This window comes from Bos mutus, chromosome 3, assembly GCF_027580195.1.
Source record: "Bos mutus isolate GX-2022 chromosome 3, NWIPB_WYAK_1.1, whole genome shotgun sequence".
Classification (NCBI taxonomy): Eukaryota; Metazoa; Chordata; class Mammalia; order Artiodactyla; family Bovidae; genus Bos; species Bos mutus.
The window spans coordinates 114,435,886-114,451,153 of record NC_091619.1 but is presented as its reverse complement, the minus strand read 5'-3'; positions in this window follow the sequence as shown (position 1 = coordinate 114,451,153).

Sequence of the window (15,268 nt, the reverse complement as noted above, 5' to 3'; positions counted from 1 at the left end):
TTCGCAATAAGTCGGACACGACTAAAGCGACTTATCATGCACTCACACACGCACCTTGGTCTTAGGACTCAGTCATTCTCGCAGAGACTCTTCCGTCCCTTGTCCCTACTCCTCCATGGCCAATCCATGACTGTCTGCCTTTTTCTTATATTCTAATCCTCGCCCCCCACCTGAAGTTATCATTTTCTTGCTTCTTAGAGAAAATAGACTGTGTTCAATGATTTAGTCTGAGTCAGGGAGAAGAGGGTCAGGACTGGTGGTGAGGATTGCTCACCCATCTTTGGAAGGAGTCATCCTCAAACCCAGCAAGGCTTTTCCTGGGGCGCACTTTCAGAAGAGTGCCCTGCAAGGTCACCCCCGTCACCGCGAGGCATTAGTCTCCTGCGGCGAGCTGAGCCATCCCCTCCACACTGCACCGTCTTTTGTGCCAGGTGTTCAGTGTCTGCAGCTCGTCTCTAGGAATCAGAGCTGAACAGTGTCGCTCACACTGTGCCCAGTCCCGCCTGGGCTGTGTGAGGATGGCTCACGCTGATTCCTCAGCCTCTCCCCTGGGGGTCCATCTATGGAGGGCTCAGAGAGCAGTCAAGAAGGCAGATGAGGGCCTTTGCCAAGGGGAGATGGGGACACGAGAGAGGCTGGGCCTGGGGCCAGGCTGCTGTCCTGGGAGCCAGCAGGCAGAGGACTCGGCTCTCTTCCACCCCTCTTTGCCAGCTCTGCCACGGGCCGCCAGAATAACAAAGACAAACCATCTCCAGGCTGTACACTAAGATTTTTCCAGTCCCATAAAGGGAAAATAAAATCAAAAGCCACAGATGACATTAGGTTTGGAGCCTGTGTGTACCCACTAATCAAAGCCATGTGCATGCGCAGCAGAATTACAATTGGAAAAAAAAAGAGAGAGAAAAACCCAGCCTCCAATTTGTTCACAAAGATGCGTGCATGGCAACAGACTTGGTGATGCAGCTCCTGCTGAAGAGGCTGGGAGCACGCTGAGAGTATGCGGGGGTGGGGGGGCGTGGTGCGGTCCAGCTGGGAGCATGTGCCCACATTATTGATCTCATACTCATATGGGCTTCCCTCGATGGTCAGCCGGTAAAGAATCTGCCTGCAATGGGGGGTTCGATTCCTGGGTCGGGAAGATCTTCTGGAGAAGGAAATGGCATCGCAGTCCAGTATTCTCGCCTGAAAAATCCCATGGACAGAGGAGCCTGGCGGGCTACAGGGTCGCAAGAGACAGACACAACAGAACAACTAAACCGCCAGCATCAGCCTATGTTTGTGATTCTCAGACACCGTTCCTCTCTTTTGGAGGAAGTGGGGCTGTTAGGAGAACTGCCTCTGATTTTTCTCTGACTTGGTCTTGTCTCTATCCCAGCAAAGGGCAAAGTCAAAGACCTCTAGAACAGAGTCTTTAGATTTCTTTAAAGGTGGAAACATCCAAACATTCTACTGGATCATATACTGTGTCAGGAAGCAAAGCAGGGCTTCCTGTTCAGGTAGCTGTAAACTCCCTGTTGATTGTCTCTGCACTCAGGGGCATCCCAGGATGCTATGACCGTCCTCCTTGGGTGGCCCATGGTACTAATAGGCCACATGTCACACCATGCAAGGGGGTTCTTTCCAGATTAGACTTTATTTTGCAAGCACTCCTGGAAAGAACTCTACTACAATCTCAATAACATAAGAAGTCTACAGCCTCCTTGAACCCACTCACAGATGGAGTAAGGACGGTCTGTGTGGTGAGGAAGAGCTAGCCTTCTGTCTGGTGCCAGGGCAGTGTTGCATGATGTGGGTATTTAGTTAGATGCCTCTGAATTCTGTTAAGGATGAGACATACCCCTGTAATACCATGAGATTCCAAAATGCACTACGTGCCCTTAAACCCAATGTCCCTCAGCAGGCCCTGCTGTCCAATCCTCTCCCCTTTCCTCCTCTTTCCTCTCATTTAGGAAACACATTTTTCCAAGTTCTCCTGGAGCGTCTCATTATATGAGTTTGTATGGTCCCTTGCACATTAGGATTTTAAATTGTTCAAATATGTTAGTGGCAGAATATATGTTGATTGCATGTCATTGGGTGAATGAAACTATCTCTCCTTTTCTCCTTCAAAAAAAAGAGTCTGAGAAAGATAATTTAAGGCTTATAAAATTTAATTTGACAGGCAATTTTCAAGAGTTTTCACATCAGTTTCATCTGGACTTGAGAGCGGGCAGCTCCAGCCGCACGAGGGGCACTGGGCCTGGGCGTGCTGTGATGGTAGCCCTGCTGCCCAGTCCTGTGGGGCAGTGACGCTCCGTTCAGTGACCTCATTCCCAGGCCTGAGGCCCCACGGCTCACAGGAAGCCGCCGTCCATCGTTCTGTTAAACGATAGACACGCTTTCCTGTGAGTATGCATGCAGGTAATTTCAGTGGTGAGGAACCCGCCTGCCATGGTAGGAGACACAAGAGACACGGGTTCAACCCCTGGGTCGGGAAGATCCCCTAGAGGAGGAAATGGCAACCCACTCCAGTACTCCTGCCTGGAGAATCCCATGGACAGAGGAGCCTGGTGGGCTACAGTCCACGGGGCCACAAAGAGTAGGACAGGACGGAGCCACTGAACACACAAAATATTTTATTAATATAAAAATGGGGCAGATTTTACATGCTGTTTTGTGATCCTTTTAATTAAAATGAATATAATAAATCAAACATCTCTCTGTGTGAAAAGTGTGCCTCAGCTCCATCGTGACCAAAGACACCCCCCTAATTTCACTGTGTGACTGCTTTGTTCATTTATTTAAGCTCAGATGAATTGGTAGACAGTTTACAAAGACGAAGGCTCAGGGCCTGTCTCTCCGTGGATCTTCAAAGCCCTGTTATTACTTCTGTATTCCCAATTTTATATTGCTTTTCTTAAATCAGGCTTCTTGACATGCATCAGCTTCACGTCCTGTAAAAGTGTTTTTATGACCATTTTATATGCTTGTCTGAAGCCTTACTTCCTTTTCATTCCTCATCTTTTTATTCTCCCACCTTCAGGAGGAAGCACCCGGCAGTCTTGACAGGTCATCACAGGATCACTTTGATAACCCATCTGTTATGCACTGTGCTAAGTCACTTCGGTCGCGTCCAACTCTTTGTGACCACATGGACTGTAGCCCGCCAGAATCCTCTGTCCATGGGATTCTCCAGGCAAGAATACTAGAGTGGGTTGCCATTTTCTTCTCCAATGTCCTTCTCCCTTATGCACCGAGTCCCCCCAAATTCATATGGTGGAAACTTAATTCCCACAGTGATGGGATTGGGAGGTGAGGCCTTGGGGTGATTAGGTCATGAGGGTGGAGCCGTCCTTAATGGAATTGGTGCTCTTAGAAAAGAGACCACGAGGAGTCTCCCATTCCTTCTACCCTGTGAGGAACGAGCAAAAATTCAGCCGAACCAGAAGGAGGACCCTCAGGAGACACTGAATCTGCCTGCACTTCAATCTTGGGCTTCCAGCCTTCAGACCTGTGAGAGATAGATATTTGCTATTTAACCCACCTCTCCACTCCAGTATTGCCTGTAGAATCCCATGGACAGAGGGGCCTGGCGGGTTACAGTCCATGGCGTTGCAAAGAGTCGGACACAACTGAAGTGACTTAGCATGCGCAAGCACACGCCACTCGGCTGATGGTGTTTTTGTTAACAGCAGCTGAAACAGACTAAGACCCCATCTTTAAGTCAAATACTCTTTAAGTGTAAGGAAACAACCAGTGCCTAGAGGGGGAGAGGCCAGGACCCATGGTTCTTGACCCTGACTCCTTGACGGTCACCAGGTTGCTTGCAAAAATCTCATCGCAGACTTCCCTGGTGGTCCAGGGGTTATGAATCCAGCTGTCAATGCAGGGGACACAGGTTCCATCCCTGGCTGGGGACGATTCCACATACTGCAGGATAAAGAAGCCAGCCCGCCACAACTACTGAGCCTGCTCTCCAGCTCCTGTGCTCGCCAACAAGGGCAGCCATGCAATGAGACGCCCGTGCTCTGCAGCGAAGAGTAGCCCCACAACCAGATGGAGCCCACACGCAGCAACAAAGACCCAGCACAGCCAAAGGCAAACAAATGCAGCTTTCAAAAATAAATAACTAAACTAAAAATTCTCATCCCCCAAACCCCCCAGATTATTCCAATGGGGAACCAAGGTGGAGAACCATCTCTAATTGGAGAAGCTCACACAGCTCTGACCTCTGGTTAAGGTAGGAGGTCCTCACTCCTATGGCTGGAAGGACATGCCTAAACAAAATCTTAATTCCTTTACAATCTCTCGTTTCTTGTTTCCTTGAACCCCCTGCAAACAGACGGGCGGCAGTGGGCACAACTGAGGGACTCTGGAGAGGCTGCTCTTTGGTATGTCCCAAAGGCACTATCTGGGCTTCCCAGGTGGCTTAGAGGTTAGAGCTTCTGCCTCCAATGTGGGAGACCCGGGTTCAATCCCTGGATCGGGAAGATCCCTGGAGAAGGAAATGGTAACTGACTCTAGTACTCTTGCCTGGAGAATCCCACAGATGGAGAAGCCTGGTAGGCCACAGTCCATGGGGTCGCACAGAGTTGGACACGACTGAGTGACTTCACTTTCGCTTTCTAGTGGCAGGGGAGATGATGTTCAAACCCAGGCCATGAGACACTAGCCCAGGATCAGAGGGGAGAAGGCCCAAAACTCGGGGTCTCAGCTCTGAATAATTCCCTTCTAAGTCTTCCCAAAGTCTTTGAGGAATAGATAAAGAAAAGGTGGTACGTATATACAATGGAGTATTACCTGGCCATTAAAAGGAATGATGCCATTTGCAGCAACATGGATGGACCTGGAGATTGTCATACTGAGTGAAGTCAGTCAGACAGAGAAGGGGAGATATCATGTGACCATACTGAGTGAAGTCAGTCAGACAGAGAAGGGGAAATATCACGTGATCATACTGAGTGAAGTCAGTCAGACAGACAGAGAAGAAATATCACGTGATCATACTGAGTGAAGTCAGTCAGACAGAGAAGGGGAGATATCACGTGATCATACTGAGTGAAGTCAGTCAGACAGAGAAGGGGAAATATCACGTGATCATACTGAGTGAAGTCAGTCAGACAGAGAAGGGGAAATATCACGTGATCATACTGAGTGAAGTCAGTCAGACAGAGAAGGGGAAATATCACGTGATCATACTGAGTGAAGTCAGTCAGACAGAGAAGGGGAAATATCACGTGGTCATACTGAGTGAAGTCAGTCAGACAGAAAAGGGGAAATATCACGTGGTCATACTGAGTGAAGTCAGTCAGACAGAAAAGGGGAAATATCACGTGATCATACTGAGTGAAGTCAGTCAGACAGAAAAGGGGAAATATCACGTGATCATACTGAGTGAAGTCAGTCAGACAGAAAAGGGGAAATATCACGTGGTCATACTGAGTGAAGTCAGTCAGACAGAAAAGGGGAAATATCACGTGATCATACTGAGTGAAGTCAGTCAGACAGAAAAGGGGAAATATCACGTGGTCATACTGAGTGAAGTCAGTCAGACAGAAAAGGGGAAATATCACGTGGTCATACTGAGTGAAGTCAGTCAGACAGAAAAGGGGATACTGATGAAGTCAGTCAGACAGAAAAGGGGAAATATCACGTGATCATACTGAGTGAAGTCAGTCAGACAGAAAAGGGGAAATATCACGTGATCATACTGAGTGAAGTCAGTCAGACAGAAAAGGGGAAATATCATGTGACATCCCTTATGTGTGGAATCCAAAAATAAATGATACAAATGAACTTAGAAAACAGAATCAGACCCACAGATTTAGAGAATGAACTTGTGTTTGCCAGAGGGAAGGGTGGGGGGAAGGGATAGTTGGTTGGGATGGACATGTACGCACCGCTGTATTTCAGATGGATAACCAACAAGGATCTACTGTAGAGCACAGGGAACTCTGCTTCATGTGATGCTGCAGCCTGGATGGGAGGGGAGTTTGGGGAGAATGGACACATGCATACGTATGGCTGAGTCCCTTCACTGTTCATCTGACACTATCACAAGGTTGTTTGTTAATGGGCTGTACCCCAATACAAAATAAAAAGTTTTAAGAAAAAAGAAAAGGAACTGAGGGTACAGCTTTGTGTCTGGGAAGAAGAAGAATGAACAAAGGCTTTTTTTTCAGATGTTCATGTGCACGGACCACGGTCTCCCATGTGCTATAGTAAAGCTTGGGATTTTGCTAGGTGTTCTCACTGCTTCTTAACAAAGACAACAACCATATTCTGGGCTTTGGAGCTGCAGAGTCTAGCCAAACTCAGAAAGCTCCGCCAATTCAAATAGACTTCCCTTGAAAATAGCATGAAGCATTCTCCCTCTCCACCCAGATTTATGGGTTTCCAGCCCTTTGGTATAACCAAGTATCAACACAGCTTCTGATCCGTTTCAATCCCCCAAAGGGTTTGAAGCTGCCTGTTTGGCTGCCACTCTCGATCTTGCTGAGAGGACAACGATGAAGCCTTCAGGCTGGGCAGAGTCCACAGGGCGAGTCCCTTCCTTCTGCCACTCTGTTGTAATTGCCTGTAAGAACACTAATTTGCTCTGGCCGAAGATCTGTACTCTAGAAATCAGATATGTTACTCAACACTTTGATTTATTTTGATTTATCTTAGGATCATTAAAAATTAAGTGAGAGAGAAAGAAGCACAATAAATAGAATTCTTCTTGAAAGAATGAAAATCCTCTGGGTTTGCCTTTGGTTTTTAGAACAGAAAGCAGGCCTGGATTTTTGGCCTCTGGAGACCATCTGCGGGTCTCAGCTACACAGCTGAGCAGGGGACCACGGGCTAGCGGAGAGGAAAAGCCTGACCTACAAGGGTTTCTGTGCTGCTCTCCTAGACAGATGGGAGCAGACAGGCCAACCGCGGAAGAACAGGCCTCTTTTCCCTCAACGCTCCATCGGAATTGAAAGCACATGCGATAATGACCACTTTTCAGCACCGCGGTTTGGTGATTTTTCCAGTGGGGGAGCTGGTTCATGGTGGAGTCTGTGAGCAATGAACTAGGAGTTAGGAACCAGGAAGAGATGAAGTTTCCTTGTGCTTAGTCACTCAGCTGTGTCGGACTTTGCGACCCCATGGACTATACCCTTCCAGGCCCCTCTGTCCATGGGACTTCCCAGGCAAGGATACTGCAACAGGTTGCTATTTCCTTCTCCAGGGGATCTTCCCGACCTAGATATCAAACGTACATCTCCTATCTTCTGCATGGCAGGAAGATTCTTTACCCACTGAACCATCAGAGCCAGAGCCGAAGTTTGACAGCAAACCTTTCGGTCACGTTCGTGCAAAATTTCAGGAACCACCGGAGTGAGACTTTTCAGAAGAATTTTCCATTGCCTTCAGAGGCAACCTCAGATTCTTGCTAAAGAAAAAAGAGCTGGTCTGATGATTCCAGGAGGTGATGTGCTTCAGGGGCCTTTCTTTCGTCATGTAAATTCAGGCAATTTCCTAAGAGCAGCTCAAGACAGCTGCTGTTCCCAAATCTCAGATAACTGTCAGTTTCACAGAACTTTCTCTGCAGTTCTGGGGCCTCTCCCACGCCCTCATTGCTATGCACAAACTCGTTCCTTGTGGAACATTTCATTTCCTGGAAAGTGGCTGAGCCAGCAGAGCTGCAGGCCCAGATGTTACCCAGTGCACTCAAGAGGGGACCCGAGTTCACAACACCTGTGTGAGCGCTCCGGGTGAGCCCCCCACCCCCACCCCAGTCCGGGAAGATGCATGTTCATGGTGTGCACGTGACCCCAGTGTGGCTGGAGACTGACCGCAGCTGAGCCTCCCGAGGTGCCCTCCCCGACACGGAGCCTCCGCCCTGGGAGGAGCGCAGCGCTCCCGCTTCCTCTGATCTTCTGTCCCTCCAGTGCCTCTTATGTGTCTTGTATCAAGTGTGCCGCCCTCGTGATGAGAAGCAGGAAGCGGTTCCACATGGCATCCTCGCAGACCAGAGCCTGCAGACAGTTCCGGAGCCTGGACTGTGGAAACAGCGACCGTAGAGCAAAGCAAGGACCGCTTAGAAACATGCACATTACCATATGCAAAATCAGAAAGCCAGTGGAAATTCACCGTGTGATGCAGGGAGCTCAAATCCGGTGCTCTGGGACAACCTGGAGGGGTGGGACAGGGTGCGAGGGAGGCTCAAGAGGGACGGAATGGATGTATACCTACGGCTGATTCGTGTTGCTGTGTGGGAGAAGTCAACACAACGTTGTAAAGGAATTACCCTCCAATTAAAAATAAATTAATTAAAGAAAAAAAAAAAACAACGAAACAGAGCCAACAGGCCTGCTGAATTGCCCAAATACCCGGGAGATTCTCCAAATGTTCCAGTTGTGGTCAGTTCCTCCTCACTGACTGGACGCAGGCGGACCTGCCCCAGGGATAAAGCAAGACCCTGCCTGGTCCTCCTGGGTCAGTGTGGCACAGGGGCTCAGAGTTATGCATCAAGAGCAGCTGTTCGAATGGAGTGGTTTGTGGCATATCAAACTCCTCTCCCTGACCTTGGGTGCTTGAGGGGTCGGGAGGGGCATTAGCAGCTGAGATTTGCAGCTCAACGCAAAGGCCAGAGGTGAGGGTACTGAGATGATCTGGAAAGTGGCTCTGGAAAGCTGCTCACTTTCTAATCCTTGAGACCCGTGAATGTTGGTTTGTACGGGTGTGCGCTCTGTGCTCAGTGACTGACTCTTTGCAACCCTAGCTACTGCCAGGCTCCTCTGGCCATGAGATTTCCCAGGCAAGAATACTGGAGTGGGTTGCCATTTCCTTCTCCAGGGGTTTTCTTGACCCAGGGAGCAAACCCAGGTCTCCTGCGTCTCCTTGCTTTCAGGCGGATTCTTTACCTGCTGAGTCATCGGGGGAAGCCTGAATGTTAGTTTATGTGCAAAAAAGGGGAGATTCTCTGCAGGTGTGCCTAGAGTAAGGCTCTCAAGATGGAGCGATTATCCTGGATTCTGTTGGTGGACCCTAGCTGCAATCATGTGCATCCTTCTATGAGGGGGTGGAGGGAGATTTGACACACAGAAGGGAAGGCAGCAGATCACAGAGGCAGAGGTTGGAGTCAGGAGCCAAGGACTGTGGCAGCCACCAAAATCTGGAGGGTGTGAAGAATGGGTTCCCCCTGAGCCCCCAGAGGAAGTGGGGTCTGCTGAGACACTGTGATCTCAGCCCAGTGATACTGGCTTTGAACGTCTGGCCTCCAGAACTATAAGAGAATAAATGCATTGTTTTAAGCCACCAAGTGTGTGGTCATTTGTCATGTCAGCTACAGGACACCATTAACACAGGGGGCGGAGGGAACAGGTCCAAGGGTGGGGTCTTGGAGATGACTTGCCTTTAAGGGGGTGGTGGTGAGCATGTAGAAAAAGAAGTTGGTGTCAAAAGCTAGGGGTCAGGATGATAGACCACAGGCAGGAGTCACACTGAGATCTCCCTCCCCATGGCATCCAGCCCAGATAAGGCATCTCCACTGTGAGAGTCTCCTCCTGACATGCCCAGGAACCTAGCGACATGGGCTCTGGGACCATCAGGCTCTATCTCAACCCAGATGTGAGTATCTGGTGAGGGACACATCCTTTCCTGCCTAGAAAGGTTGACACTGATAGCTCTCGAGAGTCCTTATTATCAGCTAATGTGTTTTTAGCAGTCTGTGTGCTCAGCTGTGCCTGACTCTGTGCGACCCCATGGACTGCAACCCTCCAGGCCCCTCTGTCCATGGAATTCTCTGGGCAAGAATACTGGAGTGGGTTACCATTTCCTTTTCCAGGGGATCTTCCGGACCCAGGGACCAAATCCATGTCTCTTGAGTCTCCTGCATTGGCTGGCAGATTCTTCACCACTAGCTCCACCTGGGAAGCCCGTTATCAGCTAGGTGAATGGCTAAACAGATTCAGGGAGAACTGCCTCTTACTCTGGAGAAGGCAATGGCAACCCACTCCAGTACTCTTGCCTGGAAAATCCCATGGATGGAGGAGCCTGGTAGGCTGCAGTCCAAGGGGTTGAGAAGAGTCGGACACGACTGAGCGACTTCACTTTCACTTTTCACTTTCATGCATTGGAGAAGGCAATGGCAACCCACTCCAGTGTTCTTGCCTGGAGAATCCCAGGGACGGGGGAGCCTGGTGGGCTGCCATCTATGAGGTCGCACAGAGTCAGACACGACTGAAGGAACTTAGCAGCAGCCTCTTACTCAGTCCTGTGGGGCCACAATGAGTGAGTCGTGGGAACGGCCTGATCTTTAGGAGAGGGAGTGGCTGGGAAGTGGCCTTTGGAAGAGGAATTGCTGATCCACCTCACCTGCAACCTAGAAAAATTCTACCCATTCTTCCATGTACCTTCTGCCTTGGAGGTGGGAACTGGAGACCTCAAGGGACCCTGAAAAGACCTCTGTGGTCCTCTTCCTTCCTGATGGAGGTAGGCCATCACACGTGCCTCAGGTGCATGCTGCCTGCAGGAGGAAGTGGGTTAGGTCCCACGTTTTCTTTGTAACTCTTGGGCTTCATGCAGCAGGATGCAGTTTACCATGCTCATCCATGGCACAGTGAGGAGGGACGGATGCGAGGGATGAGACCCCGCTGAGAATTTCGGGCCACCCATGGAAAAGACATTGCTGGTCTTCAGATATCTCGGAAGTGGGCAAGTTCCTGGGCTGTGGATGGGGTTGAGCTAAGAGCATCACACCAACCCCAGAGGTTCGTGGGAGATTGGTGGAAGGTTGTTTTCCTTGCCTCAAGGCAGTGACACCTGAGTCTGCTGTTTCTTAACTCTCTCCCTTGTCTGGAACTCAGATCCCTCATCTCTGTTTCTTTGTTGCCTTGAGCTGAGTTTCCTGGGAGCCTTCAGCAAAGGAGCTGAGAAAATGTCTGATTCCCAGAGTTAACGGAATTACCATGATGTCCCCAGAAGACTACTCAGCTCTTAATTCAAATGTCAACAGTATAAATGCTTCCATTCCCTGAGTCGAGAATCTTCAAAAGCAAAAATAGTCCTTCCTTAGGTCAGCAGTCCTTGGCTTGTGGTTGCAACCCCCAGGGGGACGATCTAGTCACTGGCAGAGTGGGTGAAAAATCAGGAACAAATGTCTTGGCGTGATGACTGTCCGCGCTCTGCAGGGACAGAGGCATCCATGGGATTCAGAGTTTGAGTCACTCCAGGGGCCGTGACAACAGCTGAACTCTGTGTCCAAGAGGTGTCCCATGGCTGACTCAGCCTCAGGGCCTCCCACGCCTTGGCTGTCCCATTTGCCCACTGTTTCCTGGCCGTGGGGGCATCCACGCAGCAAAGGATGGAGCCCACAGGGGCCCACGAAATTGCATTTCCCACAGCTCAAAGAAAGGACCTGGGGTTTCAGAATGAGTCAGAGCAGGGCAAGCTGGGTGAGGGTTTTTGGATGACTTTTTCTTTTATTCCAAGGAACTTGAATGCTTGCAAGCTGTGAGCTCAGGCTTGGCCAAAGGAACCCAGAGAAGCAAGAAATGGAAAAGATGTGACTGCATTTAAAAGTTAATCTTACTTTCCTAAATCAAGGAACCCTTGAGCATAACAGCTTGGAGAGGCAGACCATAAAATTTCCTAGACACTTGAACAATGACCATTGAAACTGCAGGAAGAGTAACTTCCACTGAAACGGGCTGGGCCGGTCCTCCCAGCATCTCCACATCCTACCACCTCCAGGACAGTGAATGTTCTCCAGGGGGATGGAGACCTGGAGCCCAGCCCGTCGGTCGCTCCAAGCCTCCCTGAAGATGCTCTGATTGCTCCTTGGGCCCTGGGGCAGTCAGCAAGTTCTCTGGAGTTCACCCATTGAGTCCTACCCCCAAATGTGTGGGAAAGAGTAAAAGGAAAGCGACTAAGAGGAAGGCTCTTAGTCCCTGCTTTCCCCCCATTCCTCTTGTGTCTCAAGTCACCATCATGTGGAAGAGAACATTTCCCAGTGCTGGGCTGGGCAGAAACTGGTGCTCACGGGTGAGACAAGCTGGGCGGCTGAAAGGTGGAGGTGGTGGAGTCCAAGGGGATCTGGGTGAGGCAGGCAGAGTCATTATGGGCTCAGTGCAAAGAGCCATCACCTGTGCTGTGGGTCTGGGGTGGAAGGGATAGATGGAGGCTGGTATTGGCCGCCTGCTCTCTGTGGCTCTCGCTCAAGCCCAGGGCTCCCACTGAGCAGCATCTAGTTTAAAGATGCTCCTCTGCTTTACCCTGTGTCCTCAGGGACTTAAGACACAGGCAATAGGAGCTCTGACAACTCTCCTATGTCTCCAAATATTAATATTTGTCGAGTACCTGTTACTACCTGTCAGCTATGGTGCTAGACATTGAGCAAACAGCAGCAAAAAAAGATCAAAAGTAATAAGAAACAAACAAAAATCTCCCCAGAATCCTGCCATGATAGACTTTATATCATAGTCAGAAAAACCAATTTTTAAAAAATCACCATAATGAAGAAGTCAATGTCAGCCCTGTCTCTTTGCGCATGTAAAGGGTCACACAGCTCTTGGAACCATCCTTACGTCATTTGCAGGTAGAACAAGTTGTCATTGAATGAGGTCCCTTCCTCCCCCTGCATTTGTTGCTTTAGGACTTGTTCCTTGCCTGAATCCAGTTCATGTTGGGGAAGGACATGGTTGCGCCTCTTACAAGCCTAACCAAGAGGGAGAGCGGCAGTCACTCTGCAGCTCCCTGTTGCATCTGGTCGGCCTGCCTGGCTCAGATTCACCAATGAAGCAGGTGGGTTTTAGGGGGAGTCACCACACATTTAGATTAGAGGCACAGTTCCTATTAGAAACTATTATTATGGCCTTGCTGCTACCCAATGCCCTAGTTTATCCAGGGGACAGGTGATGGGTGTGAGGACCACAGATGTAGCCATAGCAACAGAGAGAAGTGAAGACAGATGAGGTTTTAGAGACCAACCTATAGGATGCCCTAACGCATTGGTTGTCAAGGATGGAGGGAAAAGAAGAATCAAGAAAAATCCCTTGGATGGATATTTGGCTTGAGCGATTGCATATTATCAATATATGTATAAGAAAAGAAGTGGTGTCAGACGTTGTTATAGAAAAATGCTAAAATGTCAATGTTTAGTTTTGATCATCAATTTTCACCGAAATCACTGATGATTCAGCCTAGCTGGTATTGACGTTGGCATCCTGAGGGGAAAAATACATTATAGGGTATCAATTTTCCCCCTGAAGTGGAAACAGTCAAGGCTAATTTAAAAAAATTCTCTGTGATAATTATAGCTAAATCATGAGTGATTCTTTTAAAAGAAAGCACAAAAGTAACCCCCAAAGTAAGGAAAAAGTAACCCTCCAACCTTCCATTATTGTTATTTAACTTCTTTGCCCATAAATTCCCCTTCTGTAAACATAAAAGGTTTCAGTTTAATGTCTAAGTAAAAGGAAAGTTGACTGAACCTCATACACCACCCGCCTGCCCCACTAGACAAGCTAGTAAAAGAGTCTCAAACTGGAAACAGAAAGGGCACAGACGAACAGGGTGAAGTTCAAGATGAGTGATACAGGGATGTTCTGAGCTTGAAGTCTTTCCTAAGCATCAAAAACTAGCCCTCACCCCAGCCCCCTGCTCCCGGCGGAGCTTGCTGAAAGGCTGAGCATCACTCCTACTGACTCCTCGAACCAATGAGGAAATAGCTTGGGAGGACATCTGGGAGGAGGCAGTCTACAGCTAGGGAAAATGTATGGCATTTGCAGCCAGACACACCTACGTTCGGTCCTGACCTCCATCACCTCCTAGTGAAGTCTTTGGGAAAGTAATTTCTCTGAGCCTGGTCTGAAAAATGCAGATTCGGTGACAGACCTCCCTGGCTTTTCTGATGACTCAGCATTGTGTACAGGACGCGCTCGGCACAGTGCCACCCTGTATGGAAAGCCAATAAACAGAGCCCAAGTCAGGCTCTTCAGAGGACTGCGACTTAATGGTAGAATTCAAGGACTTTAGAGCACACAAGGGATTTTTAAATTTCTTTTTTTGGATGGGAAAACCTCCTTTTTTAAATTCATAGGATTCTTAAAAAAATTTACACATAGTATTTACCAATGGAATACAGAAAAGTGAAATTAAAGAGCATCTGTTTTATTACCATGATTCAAGGTCTTTATGTTAAAAAATGTTAAAAAGTTCAGTTCAGTCGCTCAGTCATATCTGACTCTTTGCAACCCCATGGATTGCAGCACACCAGGCTTCCCTGTCCATCATCAACTCCCAGAGCTTCCTCAAACTCATGTCCATTGAGTCTGTGATGCCATCCAATCATCTCATCCTCTGTCATCCCCTCCTCCTCCTGCCTTAAATGTTTTCCAGCATGAGGGTCTTTTCCAGTGAGTCAGTTTTTCGCATCAGGTGGCCAAAGTATTGGAGTTTCAGCATCAGTCCTTCCAATGAATATTCAATACTGATCTCATTTAGGATGGACTGGTTGGATTTCCTTGCAATCCAAGGGACTCTCAAGAGTCTTCTCCAACACTACAGTTCAAAAGCATCAATTCTTTAGGCCTCAGCTTTCTTTATAGTCCAACTCTCACATCCATACATGACTACTGGAAAAACCATAGCTTTGACTAGACAGACCTTTGTCAGCAAAGTAAAGTCTCTGCTTTTTAATATGCTGTCTAGGTTGGTCACAGCTTTTCTTCCAAGGAGCAAGTGTCTTTTAATTTCATGGCTGAAATCACCATCTGCAGTGATTTTGGAGCCCCCCCAAAATAAAGTCTTTCACTGTTTCCATTGTTTCCCCGTCTATCTGCTATAAAATGATGGGACCAGATGCCATGATCTTAGTTTTCTGAATGTTGAGTTTTAAGCCATCTTTTTCCACTCTCCTCTTTCACTTTCATCAAGAGTCTCTGTAGTCCTTCTTCTCTTTCTGTCATAAGGATGGTGTCATCTGCATATCTGAGGTTATTTATATTTCCCCCAGCAATCTTGATTCCAGCTTGTGCTTCATCCAGCCCAGCGTTTCACATGATGTACTCTGCATATCAGTTAAATAAGCAGGGTGACAATATCCAGCCTTGATGTATATTGTATATATTCCTTACTGAATTTTGAACAAGTCCATTGTTTCATGTCTAACTGTTGTTTCTTGACCAGCATACAGATTTCTCAGGAGGCAGGTAAGGTAGTATAGTATTCCCATCTCTTGAAGAATTTTCCAAAATTTGTTGTGATCCACACAGTCAAAAGGCTTTGGTGTAGTCAATAAAGCAGATGAAGATGTTTT